The sequence below is a fragment of the Notamacropus eugenii genome, chromosome 1, assembly GCF_028372415.1.
Source record: "Notamacropus eugenii isolate mMacEug1 chromosome 1, mMacEug1.pri_v2, whole genome shotgun sequence".
Taxonomy (NCBI): Eukaryota; Metazoa; Chordata; class Mammalia; order Diprotodontia; family Macropodidae; genus Notamacropus; species Notamacropus eugenii.
The window spans coordinates 487514988-487528870 of NC_092872.1; the positions used below are offsets into that span (position 1 = coordinate 487514988).

At 37.8% G+C, this 13883-nt stretch overlaps 1 long non-coding RNA gene across 2 annotated transcripts; it reads left to right on the top strand.

The window, feature by feature from the left end:
* Window positions 1–979: 979 nt before the first annotated feature.
* On the top strand, window positions 980–5143 carry LOC140519646 (uncharacterized). Of its 2 annotated transcripts, XR_011972254.1 has the most exons (3): window positions 982–1269; window positions 1552–1637; window positions 4842–5143. It is a non-coding gene; the product is annotated as an uncharacterized lncRNA (long non-coding RNA). The 2 variants fall into 2 exon arrangements; XR_011972253.1 differs by lacking the exon at window positions 1552–1637 and having other exon boundaries at window positions 980–1269.
* The last annotated feature ends 8740 nt before the right edge of the window (window positions 5144–13883 follow it).

The following is a 13883-nucleotide window of genomic DNA, read 5'->3' on the forward strand; positions in this document are numbered from 1 at the left end:
ACTTTCCCTCTTCAGTGGGAATATTATTCCCCTCACTCCAGCTTTGGTCACCCAGATCAATATGCTCTCTCTTCCCCTTCTCAATGATCTGCTCTCAAAAAAGGATCCGAAATAAGACAATTGCTCTTTCTCATGAATCACACTGAAAAAAGAGGTGGCTGACAATGGAGTCAAGCTTTAGGCTTCGCTTCAGGTTCTAGTACCAGCTCTTCCACTAACTCTATATGACCTGGAGCCAACCAGTTTCTCTTTGCTTGACCTCAGTTTCCTCATCTGTCAAATAATAGAGTTGGACAAAATTATTTTACATTCTAAGACTTGTTCCAGAGCTGAAATTCTTTGATTTAGAAGTTAAGTCTGGGTATTCCCTCTCTCAGGGTATTCACACTTGAAAGATTGTTTCTTCATTGAGGAATATGAAAGACTTTGTCTCCTGGAAAACAAAATCCAATTGTCTGTACTGGAAAGAAGATACAGTAGAGATTGGAGGGCGGTGAGAGGACTTATTCAGTTTGTCTATACTGCAATAATAATAATGGTGATGATGATGATAATTATAATAAAATATATCCACTTCACAAAATGTTGGCCTCTGTATAATGGGTATACTTAGGTGAACTCCACCTCATTGTTTCTGAATAGAGTATACCCCATGGACCATGCTTGGAGCCCTTTCAGTGGCACATATACTGTCCTTATATTTGAGTCTCTTCTGGTGACATTTTTTTCTCTTGCCCTTTCCCTTGATAAAAGATATGCGCCACCACAGAGTTCTAGCTAGAATTCATATGCTACTTTCTAACGGTGGGGGAACTACATTAAAGAGCATTAACTACTGAAACTAGGAAAAACCACCCATTCAATAGACCTTAAAAGGAGTGACTTGACTCTCTGGTATTCTGCCTTTTTCTTCCTATCTCTGGAATGTGTGTCATGTCATTCTTTGGGTATTTATTAATCTCCTTTTTCTCTCTCAATCCTGGCTATTACTATGGCTTTAAACACTTGCTGTCTAGCTGAGACTAAGCATAGGTCCATGGAGTTCTCTTCTGTTAGTTTGTTTGCTTTCTCTGAGAACAGGGGACTAAGGAGAAATCCTGAGTTGGCTGCTTGTAGTTTTGAAGGGGACCTTGGTAGTTCTGGATGTCAAGAGCTCTTCATTTAAGATTCTTCATTTCTTGGTGGCTGAAACAAGATGGAAGCTTCTTTGTTGGTATCCTTCTCGAAAAGATGACCACTGGGAAGAGGAGGAGCCCAAGCCACGGCCTGGTGAGCCAGAAAACATGGGCCTTTAGGGAACTGTTCACAGAGTGGAGAGTGGAGGCAAAGTGGAAATGCATATTCAACAGTATTAGAGAACCTGGTTTTAATATTTAAGTATTAAATATACTGGGATATATATGTATATGTATATATATATACATATATATACATATACATATAATATACTGGGATATATATATGCAATATGCATATTATAATTTTCTGGTTTATTTTTATTATTTTAAAATCTTTATTAACATATACTTGTTAATCTTTTTATTTTTAAAGCTATTTTTTGTGTGAAGGAACTGCTAAGTGCTAGAGATATAAAAACAAAGGTCACAAATATTTCTCCTTCAGAATCTTGCATTCAGGTAAGATGATCAACATGTACATTGATAAATGCAGAATTTATACACAAAATAAATGTAGAATGATTGGGTTGAGGGCACTGTAATACCTGTGGGAATCAGGAAAGGCCTCTTGAAGGAGATAACACCTGAGCTGAACCTTGAAGGGAACTATGGGTTCTAAAATGAAGAAGTGAGACAGGAGACCATTCCAGGACCTGGAGGTAAAAGATGGGATATCATGGACATAACCCAAGTGGGGTGAGCGGGTAGTGTGTAATGAGGACTAGATATTGAGATTGGGCCTGTGATTTCCTTGGTATATGGAACTTCAAGATGAGAAGACTTCTTCTACCAATGCAGGTCAGCTCCTTCTTTGCAATTTATTGTCTTAGAGAATCACTTAGAGATAACATGATTTGTTTGGGGGTCACCCAGCTTTCTACTTTCTTTCTAATCTTAGTTGCATTGGTTTTGTTTGTGCAAGACCTCTTTATTTTAATCAAAATTATCCATTTTACATTTCATAATTCTCTCTATCTCTTGTTTAGTCATAAAGACTTAGGTCAGAGACAGGTCCTAAACCCAAGTCCTCCTGATTCCAGGGCTTTTTCTCTAACCACTGTGCTATGATGTCTCTCTTTGTAACTAGTCTGGAGTTATAGACTGAAGCAGAATGTGAAAAGTATTGAAGTGCAGAAGTAGTCTTATTTTATCCTGAGGGTTGCTGAAGGTTATTGGGGTGGTACTAGGGGGAGTGATAAATCAGACCAGTGCTTTAGGAATATTAATTTGGCAGCTGTGTAGAGGTGGATTGGAGGGAGAAGAGATTAGATAAAAGGAGATCAATTTTTGGAATAGCTTTTGGAATAGCAGTGATGAGAGGTGATAAAGACCTGAACTAGGAGATGCTGTAGTACAATTATAGGGAATGGGACCAGATGTCAGGGGTATGAAGGAAGTAAGATTGACAAGACTTGGCAAGTTACTAGACATGAGGAGTGAAAGAGTGAAATGTCAAGAATGAATCTTCAGGTCATGAAGGAAGAATAGTTCTGCTCTGTCCTGAAACAGGGAATTTTGGAGGAAGGTCCAGGAGGATAGATGCTGAGTACTTTTTTTTTTGATATATTAAGTGTGAGATAACTGTGGGATATCCCAGTGGAATGTGGCATGTATATCCATGTACACAGGTGGTGAGGTGGAAATGTTAAGGTTTGGGAACCATAATGATGAGGTTTGTGGTGCTTAGGACCCCAAAATACTGACACCGGGTCCTGCCGAATGAATTTGACTCAAGCTTTCTTTCAGTTTATTAAAGGTTCACCATATTGGGTTGACTCTTAAGAGCCTAAGCATTTGTGATGCTTTTATTGACAAGCATGCCAGATAGATAGAGAATCGCAGCTAGACAGAGTCGGAGCTGAATTGAATCTGAACACCTTCAAGGAAGTGAGATGGAACTTACATACAGAAAGACTGTGGGAAAGATCTAGAGGTGGTCTAGTAGTCTGAGAGGAAGGTCTAAGGAGGATGAGACTGGTAATGTGATGTAATCAAGGGTGGGAAACAGCTGGCGGCAATTGGGAGGTATCAGACAATAGAGGCTTGGGTGGGAAGTAATCAAGGATGGACCAGGCTAGGTTAAGGGCAATAGACTTGAGTATGAAAGGCCAGGTTAAGTGGGAAGATTCAAGGAGAGTTCAAGGAGGTTCCCAGAGTATGTACCCCATCAGAAAGAATTGTAGGACTAGGAATCATGAAGACCTGAGTTCAAATTTAGCTTCAGACACTTATTAGCTGCACGACCCTGGGGAAGTCTCTTAACATCTGACTGCCTCAAGTTTCCTCATCTGTAAAATGAAGATAGTAATAGTACCTACCTCTCAGGATTATTTTGAAGATAAAATGAGAGAATATTTGTAAAGTGCTTTGCAAACATTTATGTTCTATATAACATATAGATATAAATGCTATCATCTACCATAAGCAAATTAGGAGAGAAAGGAATAGTTACCATCAGATCTATGGAGAAGGGAAGAACTTATGAGCAAGTAAGAGATAGAAAGCATTATGAAATGTAAAATGGATAATTTTGATTATATTAAATCCAAAAGGTTTTGTAGGGGCAGAGCCAAGATAGTAGAATAGGATGGCCTGTAGGAGCTCTCCCCCCACAGCCCATGAAATACCTGTAAAAAATGACTCTAAACAAATTTTAGAGCAGCAAAACCACAAAAGAACAGAGTAGAAGAGATTTCCAGCCCAAGGAAGCCTGGAAGGTTGACAGGAAATTTTTATAGCACCAGGCTCTGAGTGGAGCACAGTTCAGTCTTGGCTTTGCCATGAGGCAGGGACAGGACCAGAGTGGGCTTCAGGGAGCCAATAGCAGCAGCTGCAGTTCCCAGATCCCACAACCCACAAATGCCAGAGATAGCTTCAAAGGTCAGTGAGAAAACTCTTTCACCTGGGTGAGAAGGGAGCAGGGTCCTCACCTAGCCCTGGCCCTAGGCTGCAGAAGCAGCAGCCCCCATTTTTGGAGCCCTCTGCCTAAAGACCCTGGGGGAATTGAGCTGCTGATCTGAGTTCTCAGCCCTGAGTGGCAGTCCTGGGGTGAGGAGGAGAGCTGCCTGGTGAAGCTGGTGGAGGCTCTGGAGAGGGAATTCTACTCAAAGATCCTGGGCAGAAAAGCTTGTGGTAGCTCCCAGAACAGAGCACAGGCCAGGAAAGGAGTAAACTTCTCTCCCTTGATTGTGGTACATTGGAGGAACTGAGAACTTACTGGTACCTAGAGTATACCCTCTTGAAAAAGATCTTAGGTGGTGCAGTGGATAGAGCACCAGTGTAGGAGTCAGGAGGACCTGAATTTAAATCTTACCTCAGACACTTGACACTTACTAGCTGTGTGACCTTGGGCAAGTCACTTAACCCCAATTACCTCACCCTGGGTTATCTCCAGTCAGCCTGATGAATATCTGGTCAATGGATTCAGATGATTCTAGAGGAGAAGTGAGGCTGGGGACCTGCATAGTCCTTCCTCACTCAAAACAAAGTCAAGTGCAAAGTCATGTCATTATTTCTCTAATGGCATGACCTTCTTCATCAATGATGGATGAACACACACAAAAGTCAAGTAACTGTCTGGGAAAATGCCCAAAAAAGGAAAAAAAAATAAGACTATAGAAGGTTGCTTTCTTGGTGAACAGGGATTTTTTTTCATCTTTTCAGATGAGAAAGAACAATGCATAACATTAGAGGAAGACATAAAAGTCAAAGCTTCTGCACCCAAAACCTCCAAAATAAATATGTAATGGTCTCATGCCATGGAAGAGCTCAAAAAAGGATTTTGAAAATCAAGTAAGAGAGGTGGAAAAAAAATTGGGAAGAGAAATGAGAGAGATGCAAGAAAATCATGAAAAGTGAGTCAACAGCTTGCTAAAGGAGACACAAAAAAATACTGAAGAAAATAACACCTTTAAAAATAGACTAACTCAAATGGCAAAAGAAGCCCATAAAGGCAATGTGGAGAAGAATGCTTTAAAAATCAGAATTAGCCAAATGGAAAAGGAGGTTCAAAAGCTCACTGAAGAAAATAGTTCTTTAAAAATAAGAATGGAGCAGATGGATGCTGATGACTTTATGAGAAACCAAGAAATTATGAAACAAAACCAAAAGAATGAAAAAATAGAACACAATGTGAAATATCTCATTGGAAAAACAACTGACCTGAAAAATAGATCCAGGAGAGACAATTTAAAAATTATGGGACTACCTGAAAGGCATGATCAAGAAAAGAGCCTAGACATCATCTTTCATGAAATTATCAAGGAAAACTGCCCTGATATTCTAGAGCCAGAGGATAAAATAAATATTGAAAGAGTTCGCCAATCACCTCCTGAAAGAGATCTGAAAAGAAAAACTCCTAGGAATATTGTAACCAAATTCCCAGGTCAAGGAGAAAATATTACAAGCAGCCAGAAGGGAACAATTTGAGCACTGTGGAAACACAATTAGGATAGCACAAGATCTAGCAGCTTCTCCATTAAGGGATCAAAGGACTTGGAATATGATATTCCAGAATTCAGTGGAAATAGAATTAATACCAAGTATCACCTACCCAGCAAAACTGAGTATAATACTTCAGGGGAAAAATGATCATTCAATGAAATAGAGGATGTTCAAGCATTCTGGATGAAAAGACCAGAGCTGAATAGAAAATTTGACTTTCAAATTTGACTTTCAAACACAAGAATTAAGAGAAACATGAAAAGGTAAACAGGAAAGAGAAATCATAAGGGACTTACTAAAGTTGAACTGTTTATACTCCTCCATGGAAAGATTATATTTGTAATTCTTGAAAATTTTCTCAGTATTTGGGTACTTGGAGGGATTATACACACACACACACACACACACACACACACACACACACACACACATAGAAAGAAGGTACAGGGTGAGTTGAATAGGAAGAGATGATATTTAAAAAATAAAATTAAGAGATGAGAGAGGAATATTTTGGAAGGAGAAGGGGAGAAATGGAATGGAGCAAATTATCTCTCATAAAAAAGGCAAGAAGAAGCTTTTTCAATGGAGGGGGAAAGGGGAGAGGTGAAAGCAAAAATGTGAAGCTTACTCTCATCACATTCGACTTAAGGAAAGAATAACATGCACATTCAATTTGGTATGAAAATCTATCTTACACTTCAGAAAAGCAGAGGAAAATGAGATAAGTGGGGTAGGGAGGATGGTAGAAGGGAGGGCAAATGGGAGGAGGGAGAAATTAGAAGTAAATATTTTAGGGGAGGGATAAGGTCTAAAGAGAGAATAGAATAAATAGAGGGCAGGATAGGATGGAGGTAAATATTGTTAGTCATTTACAACAAGACTATCATGGAAGTCTTTAGCAGAACTACACACGTATAGCCTGTATTGAATTGCTTGCCCTCTCAGTGGGGATGAGTGGGGAGGGAGAATGGGAGAGCAGTTGGAACTCAAAGTTTAAGGAATGAATGTTGAGAATTGTTTTTGCATGCAGCTGGAAAATAAGAAATACAGGTAATGGGATATAGAAATCTTTCTTGCTCTATAAGAAAAGAGAGAAGATGGGAATAAGGGAAGGGAGGAGTGTGATAGAAGGGAAGGCAGACTGGGGGAAGGAGTTATCAGAATGTATGGTGTTTTAGGTGGGGGAGGGGAGAGATGGGGAGAAAATTTGAAACTCACAGTCTTGTGGAAATGAATGTTGAAAACGAAAAATAAAAAAATAAATTAAAAAAGAAAAAAAGGTTTTTCACAAAGAAAACACAAGCCACCAAGATTAGAAGAAAAGCAGAAAGCTGGGAAACAATCTTTACAGAAGATGTATCCAATAAAGGCCTCATTTCTCAAATATATTAAGGACTGAGTTAAAATTTTAAGAATATAAGCCATTTCTCAATAGATAAGTGGTCAAAGGCTATGACCAGGCAGTTTTCAGATGAAGAAATCAATGCTATCTATAGTCATAGAAAAAAAGTGCCCTAAATCACTATTAATCAGAGAAATGCAAATTAAAACAACTCTGAGGTATCTATCAGATTGCCTAATATGACAGAAAAAGAAAATGACAAATATTGGAGAGGATATGGGAAACTGGGACACTAATACATTGTTGATGGAGTTGTGAAGTGATCCAACCATTATGGAGAACAATTTGGAACTCTGTCCAAAGGGTATAAAACTGTGCATCCCCTTTGATCCAGCAATACCATTACTGGATCTGTATCCCAAAGAGATCATAGAAAGGGGAAAAAGACTTACATGTACAAAAATATTTATGGCAGTTCTTTTCGTGGTGGCAAAGAATTGGAAATTGAAGGAATACTTTTCAATTGGTTGAGTAGCCATACGGCTGAACAAATTGTGGTATATGCATCTAATGAAATACCATTGTGTTATAGGAAATGACAAGCAAGCAGATTTCAGAAAAACTTGGAAAGGCTTACATAAACTGATGGAAAGTGAAATGAGCAGAATGAACAGAGAATATTGTGCACATTATTAGTAACATTGTGTAAGGTCAACTATGAATGACTTAGCTCTTCTCAGCAATACAACGATCCAAGACAATTCCAAAGGATTCGTGATAGAAAATATCATCCATATCCAGAGAAAGAACTGATGGAATATGAATGCAAATCACAGCATACTGTTTTCACTTTATTTTTTAAATAGTTTTTTCTTTTAGCCTGTTTATTCTTTTACAGCATGACTAATATGTTCGACATGATTGCACATATGTAACCTATATCAAATTGCTCTCTTTGAGAAGGGGTACTGAGAGAGAGAGGGAGAAAATTTGGAGCTCAAAATTTTTTTAAAAAATGAATGTTTAAATTATCTTTACATGTAACTGAGAAAAGCTATTATAATTAAAAAATGCTATCATCATCACCATCATCATCATTATCCAAGCAGAGATGCCAATTAGACAATTGAAGATTCAGGGCTGCAGCTCAGGAAACAGATGAGAGATATGAGTCATTTGCATAGATATGATAGATAAATATATCTAAATATATGGCATCTGGTAGAATCAGCAAGAAAGAGAGAGAAGAAACAAGAGAAGGGGCAAGATGGAGCTTTAAGGTGCACCCACCCACAATAATCTGGGTGATGAATTGCAGAGGACATTGAAAAGAAATGATCTGACTGGAAGCAAGAGATCCATGACAGAGAAATGTCACTAAAACTCAGGAAGGAGAGAGATGTTTCTCATCTCAGATATAGACTAATTGTGTGACTCTGTTGAGTAAATACTTAACTTCTCAGCCTCTATCGATCAACAGACACTTTTTAAATGTCTATTATATAACAGGCATTGGCACTAATCAACAGGGATTTAGAGACAAAAGTGATACAGAAAGGATGATATAATAGCTTAGGATGCCTCAGGAAGGTTGAGAAGGATGAAGACAAAAAGAAAAGGTCATTGGATTTAGCAATAAAGAGATTGGTTGATGAACTTGGAGATAACAGTTATACAGAATTGGAAGCCAGATTGCAGGGGTTTGAAAAGTGTGGAGTAGGTGAGAAAGGGAACATAATGCCTATAATGCCTACCTCACAATGCTGTAATGAGAGTCAGTTCTTAGCAAATTTACACCCACCATCTCAATATTAATTGTATGTACATACATACATATACACACATGTATGTATATATACACATATATATATTTTTCTCCAGGATCCTTCACCTTCTCCCACTACTGAGAGCCAATATATATGTACGTATATATAATATTTTACGTTGCTATGTATTATATATTCATATATTATATATGAATAAGTTATATATTAGTATTACTTATGTGAATATATTCAGAAAGAGAGGAAGAAGAGAAAAAAGTGAGCAAAACAAATCAATATATCGAAAAAGTCTGAAAACAAATGTAACATTCTTTATCCATGCAACTCCCACCTTTGAAAGAAATGAGGAGGGGCTGTCTCGTATCTCTTCTTTGGAGCCATGTTCTTTGGAATATGGAAATCATTTTCATGTTGTCATTCTTTATATTTACATTGTTGCAGTCTTTTTGTTTACTCTACATCAGCTCAAAAGTCTTTTCTTGTTTCTGTATTTTCATCATTTTTGATGTTTCTTATAGCACAGTAATTACAACCATGTATGCAATTTGTTTAGCCATCTTCCAGTCAATGGGCAACTTCTATGGTTCTAATTTTTTTAGTATCACAAAATGTACCACTACAAATACTTTGGTGTATATTGAGACTTCTTATTAATGACCTCTTTGGTATATAAACCTATTAGTGGAATCTCTAGGTTAAAGGGTATGGACATTTTAATTTTATTTGTGTAATGTATAAAATCCACAATGTTTTTTATTGCTTCACAGCTCTGGAATAACACACCAGTATGCCTATCTTACCACAACCCATCCAGCACTGACTAGTCCCATCTTTTGTCATCTTTGTCAATTTGCCGGCCACGAGGGGAGATATTTTAAAAATATATATTTATGTTTTATGTGATTGCACATGTATAATCTATGTCAAATTGCTTACCATTACATCGATGAGAGAATGGAGGGTGGGAAGGATATAATTTGGAACTCAAAACTTTTTTTTTAAGTTTATTTATTTTTAGTTTTCAACATTTAGTTCCTAAGTTTTAAAATTTTCCCCCTCCTTCCCCCTCCCTTCCCAAGATGGCCTGCAATCTGATATAGGCTTTACATTTGCATTCCTATTAAACATATTTTCACATTAGTCATGTTGTATAGAAGAATTATAATGAATGGGAGAAACCATAAGAAAGAAAAAACAAAACAAAACAAAACAAAAAAAGAAAATATTCTGCTTGCTCTGCATTCAGTCTCCATAGTTCTTTTCCTGGATGTGGATGGCATTTTTCATCACGAGTCCTTTGGAATTGTTTTAGGTCCTTGCATTGCTGAGAAGGGCTAAGTCTATCAAAATCAGTCATCACAGACTGTAGCTTTTGCTGTGTACAATGTTTTCTTGGTTCTGCTCATTTCACTCAGCATCAGTTTAGATAAATCTTTTTAGGTTTTTCTGGAGTCTGCCTGCTCATCATTTCTTATAGTACAATGGTATTCCATTACATTCATGTACCACAACTTGTTCAACCATTCCCCAGTTGATGGACATACCCTCAATTTTCAGTTCTTGGCTACCACAAAAAGAGCTGCTATAAATATTTTTGTACATGTGGGGTCTTTTTCCATTTTTATGATCTCTTTGGGATACAGCTCTAGAAGCTATATTGCTGTGTCAAAGGGTATGCACATTTTTATAGCCCTTTAGGCATAGTACCAAATTGCTCTCTAGTATGTTTGGATCAGCTCACAGCTCTACCAACAATGAATTATTGTTCCAACTTTCCCACATCTACTCCAACATTTATCTTTTTCCTGTTTTATCATGTTAGCCAATCTGATAGGTGTTATGTGGTACCTCAGAATTGTTTTGATTTGCATCTTTCTAATCAATAGTGATTTAGAACATTTTTTCCTAGACAGCTTTAATTTCTTCCTCAGAAAACTGCCTGTTCATATCCTTTGACCATTTATCAATTGGGGATCAATTTAAAAAAAATATTAAATATTAAAATTTTTTTACATATAATTAGGGAAAAATAAAATATTATTAAAAATAAAATTAAATAAAAAGAAAAATGCATTTTTGATATCATCACTAGACTTTCTTCTAGTATTTTTCCCCTTCCCCTTTCAGACAACCATCCCATATGACAAGTAATGTTTTTAAAGGAAAAAAGAAAAGAGGGGAAAAAATCAGTTAAACTGATAGATACACTGACTTGCTCAAGGTAATAAATGTCAGGGCTGGGAACTAAATCCAAGTCTAACTCCAAATGCATTATTTTTTTTTCTACTGCTTCCATGTTGCTACATGATAAGTAGCAGTAGCTGATGTCAGCCAAGGTCCTCTTAATTCCAAACCCAGGGCTATTTCCATCTTATTATTATGCTTTTCAGCTCACTTTGGTTTCAGCTTGTTAAGCATTTACTCCAAGTAGAACTGAGTTACCACAGCTTCCCCACAGTTATTTCAGTGCCTATCCTTAGGCTCTTGGTGAGCTAAGCTCCCTTCTCCCCTGGCTGTTCTCCTCCAGGAGAAGAGATAGCTCAGGTAAAGGCAGGGGGACAAAGGGAAAAGAGAAAATCTTTCAGATACTAAGTGTTTAATAATGCTTATTGACTGACTTTTGAAAAACCTGCATCAGAATTCTGTTATTTAAAGATCCTGCTCTGGGGTGTTGACCATGTAGTCTGGTGGATTGGATGTAACCGCTTGGGTTTGAACTGCAGTTGGAATCATTCACAGGGGTGTGTGCAGCAGACAGAACCTCATATGCCCTTTCAGAAATCTGAAGAAGGGGAAAAAACCTCTTGTTCTCAGTTAAGTCATGGGCTGGCAGGATGAGTGACATTTTAATCACGTTAGGAAAATGTCAATAAAACATGTATAAACATAGAGGCAGAAGTAGTCAATGACTTATTTCAGAAAGTGAGAGCAAGTCAGAGAATGGAAAGAAAACAAAATACAGATTTAGAGGGAAAAAACTGAAACACCTTTGGGACTGGTAGGTTTGCTGTTGGGAAACGGGTTAGTGTTAGGCATGATTCTTCAGACTTCTGAACTAGCCACTGATTTTTCTTGGGCATTCATTGACCAGTATGCTCTTGTCTCAGGCAATGGGCAATCTCTGAAGAATTTGTAGTTAGTGCCATACACAGGAGACTGAATGTCAAGCTCTGGCATCTCATTGGAGTATATAGATGGCATACTGAGGTACCTCCCTAGAGTGTATGAATAGCATGTCCAGGTGCCTTGCTAGAACTTGGATTTCTGAATCACAAAGTCAGAACTATAGGAAGTGGAGCTAGAAGGGATCTTGTTCGCTTGTTTCAGTCATGTCCAACTCTTTGTGACCCTACTTAGGGTTTTCTTGGCAAAGATACTGGAGTGGTTTGCCATTTCCTTCTCCAGTTCATTTTATAGATGAGGAAACTGAGGCAAGCAAATTTAAATGACTTGCCCAGAGTCACACAACTAGTAAGTGTCTAAGACCAGGTTTGAACTCAGGAAGATGAGTCTTCCTAACTCTAGGTCTGGTGCTCTATCCACTTAGCTGCCTTAGAATGAATTTTAGTGATAAGCTATTATGATTTTTTCATTTTATAGATGAAAAGACTTGAGACCCTGGGAATAGATGACATGTCCAAGGTCCTTAGGTTCCAGAGTGCCCCTGAAACTAAATTCAGTGTTCTTGGCTCTATACAACATTGAGTCTTCCTCAATGGAATTCCTCAGTTGCAAGGATGACTTCAGGGCCATTTGCATGTATACTTGGTCTGCATTCAAGTTGCTTTATATTTATGTATGTCCTACCTTCCTTTGGGAACCATCAGATAGTAAACTCCATGAGGTTAGGGACTCTGTTTTACTAACCTTTGTATCACCCTGAACTGCACATTGATCTGCACCATTAGAAACTTCATAAATGGTTGCTAATGAATGAATAATTGAATAATGTGACTTCTCAGATTTCCTCCTTCCTTTCCATTTTCACAGACATAAAACCCTAACAACTTCTTGCCTGGAGGAGTGATTAGGTCAGTCTGTGACTCAAAGCTAAGTCCATCCCACAGTGAAGACTTTTGGAGAAATCCAGGAGCTAAACTACTAAGTCTGAGATCCAAGATGGATCTTTCTTGTATACAATTCTACTCTAGAATGCACAATGTTATTTAGAGAATTCAGGGTAGGTGTTTCATGTTTAGGCCTATAGATGGAAATATAACTTTATATGACCATTTATGCCCCACCCAGACCCTTTTTATAACCATTCAAAATTAGTTGAACTGCAAAGGAAAACATTAATGCAAATGCAACCTTACTAATGACTTTTGCTTAGCAAATGATGACTCCATTAAAAAGTATTTGTATGACATTCAGGATTGAGAATGTTTGTGGTTTTATTGAATGTCCTCTATAACCCTGTGAATATTAGAGGAGGCTAGAGGAACTCTTTCTATCACAGGAAGGGTTTGTTGTAATACTTAGTTTAGACTCAGATACTATAATCTCATGGATTGGGGAATTCCATGCAGTGATGCAGACTGAAACTTGTCCATTCCTCTTCATCCTCGGTGATTCTCATGCGTATCTTCCTATAAGTTCACCACAAGGATTCCAGGAGACATGTTGGAAGCCTGCCTTTCTTTATTCTCACATTGTGAAGATACAAGTGGAGCACTCTGGTTCTCCTCATCTCATCTCATCTCATCTCATCTCATCTCATCTCATCTCATCTCATCTCATCTCATCTCATCTCACCTCTCTCTGTCTCTCTCTCTCTCCCTCTCTCTCCACATGACCCATATAACCAGCCCTTATTTTCTTCCTGTCATCTCCCTGTGGAGATCTTTATTCTCTTGGTCTTTGGAATCAAGAGTTATAGTCTGCTCACATCCACCATGAACTTCTTCATTGCTGTCTGTATGGTACTCATTTTAAGTCTGGAGACAATTGCACTCCATATCTCACTGCCATAGAACTCCATCTGTGGAATATTTGTATTAAAAAAAATGAACCATTACTTTCACATGTTTGTGGTCAGGTAAGGAACTTTGCAATGATGATGATAGCTAACATTTATATAACACCTTCTACGTGCTCGGCACTATGCTAAGCATTTTACAAATATGTGTGCCAAGC